The following is a 5450-nucleotide window of genomic DNA, read 5'->3' on the forward strand; positions in this document are numbered from 1 at the left end:
TTATGCTTATAAACTGTTGTTGCAATATTCATGGTCTATGAGCGATGCTGGTGTTTGTAAGAACATTTATTTTTAATTCTGTTACATAGTTCCTCATTGGATGGGTCGATATCGTGCTCGCTTACACTCTCCCCGGCCCACGTTCGATTCTCCGGCCGGCCAATGAAGAATTAGAGGAATTTATTTCTGGTGACAGAAAATCATTTCTCGGTAAAGCGTGGTTCGGATTCCACAATAAGCTGTAGGTCCCGCTGTTAGGTAACCACTTGGTTCTTAGCCACGTAAAATAAGTCTAATGCTTCGGGCCAGCGCTAGGAGAGCTGTTAATCAGCTCAGTGGTCTGGCTGAACTAAGGCATACTTAACTTAATTCTGTTGCAAGAACTGACATAATCATGCCAATTTCAAATACGGCACAAAGCAGCGCTGACAGTAACCTTCACGTTTAAGTAATAAGCGTTTGTAGAATTTTCAAATGTCTTGGAAGTCTATCGTCTTCAACTCCCATGAAAACGTTTATCCAAATATCATACTTTCTTTTTATTGCGTTTCTTTACAAATTCCATTTTATAACGAATTTCACTCATTTTACTCAGTAATTATTATTACAAAGGATCAGTTACTTAAAACACCACGTTATATGTAATGACCTTAAATGAACGAGACATTGACACTCTTTGTTTTTTCCATATACTGTATGTATGTATATATATATATATATATATATATATATATATATATATATATATATAATTATATATATATATATATAATATTCTAACAGTAAAATAAAAATAATTTCAAAGTGTTTTCCTTTTGAACTGTCTAAACATAACATTAAAAATTTACAAAGATAATATAACACATTAAAATTCAGAATTAAAAAAAAGTGGGAAGTCATTAAACAAGGGGGAAACTTCATGCATTTTATTACAATATCCAGTGTATTACAAAGATTTAGAAATGAATAACAAAATCACTGAGTTCCATACATTTATGAAAAAACAGAGAGGACTAATATCACCTGTGGAGATAACCTGTTTACTTACATTCCCTAAACCAAAGGTGATTACTTGAGGAACTCACAATTATAGCTTTTATTGGTTACTAAAGAAATCCTCTCTGATTCAACCTAAATAAATTGCTTGATTCCTCTTAGAACTAATTTTCACTCTTTACCTAAAATCTTTTAAAAATCAGTGATCACGGACTGCTTAAATCCTCCAAGAAATCGCTTTCAAAACAATTTTCATGGATTACTTAGACAATCCTTTCAAAACCAGTTTTCATTTATTATTTAAGGAGAAATAATTTCATAACCACCTTCCTTTATTATTATCTCTAGTTGTTCAGGTGTTACACACATCTCAATTGGGCAACACTTGGGGTACGAGGCAGAGGTGTTAGCCACTTGATGGCAGACTGGATAACTGCCTACTGTTCCTCTTCCACATCTGTCAAGGAGAAACGGTGTTGCTTAAAAACAAAGTATTACCACTGATAGGGGCCTCACTCAAAAACCCCAAAACAACTTATTATGGAATCCTAGTGACCTGTAAACTTTCAAAACAATTACACTAACGATCCACGGGGCACTGAAATACCGATGAATATGGCAAAGGAAAATCCCACACGCCAAAAATGTTTCTAAACAAACAAATTTACAAGCTATACATCTGTAAAAAAAAATCTGGGGGGCGGGGGACCCCTCACAAGATACGTTGGTGAGGTGAAACACAAGAAGGTAAAATCTAGTGGACACTTACGTAGTAAACTGTACATAGAGTTTTCCCTGGCGCTCGTCACAAGACAGTACTCCACAGAAGTCATCCATCGGCCAGCTGGTTCCTGGGGGAAAGGCCTTAGCCTTTTCTCTCACCCAACACATCCCTGGATGGTCTGTCGCAAAGAAAATGCAATAAGCCGCATCTGAATGAATTTGTCATAAACAGAAGAAAGTAGTTTTGCTCATTTTATCAGTAACTCTTTCTACAAAAAGAAAATGTCGAACTCGCACTCTCTCTCTCTCTCTCTCTTTCTGGGGATCCTACAATTAACCAGAGCCGAGGAAATTTTATTGCAAACAGATTATAGCTGTTTTGCTTTCTATATGAGCAGCTATTTTAATCCAAAGGAATGATAAAAGCTGGCTATCTGCCTGTTTGTCAGTGAGCTAATTCTATACAAAGGAAATTGTGAAATATCTCTTTTGCTCCCTCTGAGCGCACGCATGTGTGTGTCTGTGCTTCTCTATATTATACCTATGCTCCTGAGATTATTTAATGCTGTTAACAGAATATCTGGATATATGATGCAAGTTCATGCGTGAAATCACCCTGACGATCCAGCATAACTAATTCTGCACCTAAAATGCTTGCCACTGGGTCCAAAATTCAGTGGCAAAATGCCAGTTCCAGAAAGAAAAATCTTTTTCCGCCACCCAATTTCTCGAGGAGATAAAACAAAAGTGAAGGAGCGTATGCATTAATGAGGTGCAATGACACAAAATTCACATACATTACATCCAAATTCTGTCACGTTATTCGCGACTATAATTATTATCACCTGTCACAGAGCTGTTTCCGCTTAAACGAAATGTTTTCAGGGGGAAAATGGTACAAAGTTATCCTTACATATCTGTAACCCAGTCACAAAAACATTCGACGTCTTATATCTCCATCTCATAAACACAAACAGAAGCCTTGTCATTTACACAGAGTTTCTCTAATGTAAATACAGATACTCTCTTCCACCTTGCTTATATCATTGGGTCACCTGGATATCATGATCCTCTGAAACTTGTCATCCGGCCCCTCCGTCTGATACTTTTTTCCCGTCCCGTCTTTGAATGCATTCAGTCTGAATTCTTATCAACCCATGTCCTCCCATTCTTTCCACAAAATCAGAACACCTCATCACTCATCACCAAGCGTCGTTTCTTTGCTCATTTCCTTACTCAAACCAAAACGTATTTTTGGCTCTCAAATTTCAGTATGAATCCAACACTCCCATTTTTTCTTGGTCTACGCTGACATCCACTCCTTTTACAGAACTGAAAACTACTCATTAAACAGAGGCACACTACTGGGGGAATGCACTCAAATGAACAGTCCACAAGCAAAGGAGAGTTTACACGGCTCTTGCCATCTCTGATTTCAGTAACGACAAATGACACCGCATCTACAAAACAGAGTTAATAGTACTTACTTTTGTCAACCTCTGCAACCCCATATGCAACTCCAGCCCATCCCACAGAAGAAATGCTCAGCAAGACGGTGAGTTTCAGAAGAAGCGCCATGTTTATTTGCTGATGCCTCGACGTCGCAGTCTCAAGAAAATCTGGGGCTTACATCCTATGTGAGCAACTCCATAAGGCGATGTTAGGCTCTTGCCTAACCGCTGCATCCGTTTTAGCCAAATAAGGACTCGACTCACGTCTATCTATTCACATCCCGACGTGTTCAGCATTATTATATAAAATTATGAATAGTATATGCATTTAGGAGAAAATGCAATATAAAACGCTGTTCAAAAAAGCAAAGAGAGGGAGAGAGAGAGTTTTAGAATAACCAAAACTTCTAAATTCTACTGTACTGCCATGAAAACACATGGCCATAGCAACTTTGCGGCTCTTTAGAGGCAACTTTTCCTTTTAAGGAAAATAAAGAGGTGAAGCAGATGAAAATATGATTTGATTTACCTCTAATATCCTATTTTATAACATGGAAATATAGCCTACATTGTGTTTATCATATACGACTGAAAAATACTAAGTTTTACATTTTTTTTACACAATTACAATTTTACATAACGACGTGAACTTTGCCATCAGTCTTTATACATGTTCATGCGCGCATGTTGGACCAAACCGAATAAAAGAGGGGGTGGAGTTGCACCTGGCAACAATGCTGCGATCTGATGAAAAAAAGGTAATGAGTCACAGAGAGATCTGAAGCCAACCGAGTAAACTACTGTATAACAAATAAAGAGTAAATTATAAAGAATAAAGATCCGGATCGACCTCAGAATCTAATTAATTCACTCTTCTTTGGTGCAAGGACTTCGTCATGTTCTGTAACTTGTTACGTATCTCGTAGACACCGATAGCGGTAATAAAAACGGAAGGAACCAAATGTTGATTAAGAGATTACAATTACATTCGACAGCCCATAATGGTACTTAGCCTTATTTTCAAGTTCAAGAAGAAGCCCTCCACTTGACATGACCAGAATTTAGCGTTTACAAAAGTCGTCTCAACTGCCGGGGTGAACAGTACGGGGCAAAGACAGCGAATGCATGTTTGTGTTTGAGTTCATGCTTTCAGTCACTAATAATGAAAACAATTCAATGAGTTGAGAGAGAGAGAGAAACACGTGTATGAATATCTGATAAAAGCTAAACAGACCGACTATGGAACCCAACAAGTCTTACTACACTTGGATTCACCTAAGCCTACTGTTACCGACCACTTCCCTCACTGAACGGTACAAGCTCCACGGACGAACCAGTAGACGACTACCTGTAGGCCTACCTGTATGCCTAATCAACCGCAAGATTTGTTTTTGCTGCATTACATTATCCGTGAAGCAAGAGGGAGAAACAGAATGTTTATGGAGTTGCTTAGATAACAATAAGCGATGTTACCTGTTTTCTACAATAATATACCATGTATCGTATTGTTGTTCCGTTATTTTAATAAAAAATATTCAACCATTTTCTCATCAAGAGTTAAATATTTTTTTATCCTCAGACTATTAACGATAAGTCAGACAATTTCTGGGGAAATTAATTACCCCAGCTTTAACTATGGTGTTCCTCTGATGTCTGTCATGTGCTGTTTTATGTTTTTACGTATGCCACGTGTAAAGTTAGTCTAATGAAGGATTTCTTTAAGGCACTTGAGCTATGTTCTCTTTGTGTTAATTTGCCAGACTCTTGTCTCGTCTTCTGGTTTCAAGAGTCACTACACATACCTGTTAGTATATGCGTTTTATATTATATATATATATATATATATATATATATATATATATATATATATATATATATATATATATATATATATATATATATGTGTGTGTGTGTGTGTGTGTGTGTGTGTGTGTATAATGTATATATATGAACATATATATATATATATATATATATATATATATATATATATATATATATATATATATATATATATATATATGTATGTATGTATAACTGAATCACTGAAAATTATGGAACGTGATGAATATATAAATAAAGACAAAATCCACGAAGGAAATGAAAACACTGGAGTGCTATGAGGCCTTTCGATTTCAACGTCCTTTACTTAGCTAAGTAAAGGATGGCAAGTGTAGAAAGGCCTCGCAGCACTCCAGTGTTTCCTTTCCTTCGTGGATTTTATCTTTATATATATATACTATATATATATATATATATATATATATATATATATATATA

The 5450-nt window shown here is 36.2% G+C and overlaps 1 long non-coding RNA gene across 1 annotated transcript; it reads right to left on the reverse strand.

Annotated features, from left to right (window-relative positions):
• Nucleotides 1-911: 911 nt before the first annotated feature.
• Nucleotides 912-3375, reverse strand: LOC136847759 (uncharacterized). The gene is made up of 3 exons (XR_010855828.1): nt 3207-3375; nt 1766-1898; nt 912-1453 (listed from the first exon to the last, which is right to left on the reverse strand). It is a non-coding gene; the product is annotated as an uncharacterized lncRNA (long non-coding RNA).
• Between the last annotated feature and the right edge of the window lie 2075 nt (nt 3376-5450).

Source organism: Macrobrachium rosenbergii, chromosome 17, assembly GCF_040412425.1.
Source record: "Macrobrachium rosenbergii isolate ZJJX-2024 chromosome 17, ASM4041242v1, whole genome shotgun sequence".
Lineage (NCBI taxonomy): Eukaryota > Metazoa > Arthropoda > Malacostraca > Decapoda > Palaemonidae > Macrobrachium > Macrobrachium rosenbergii.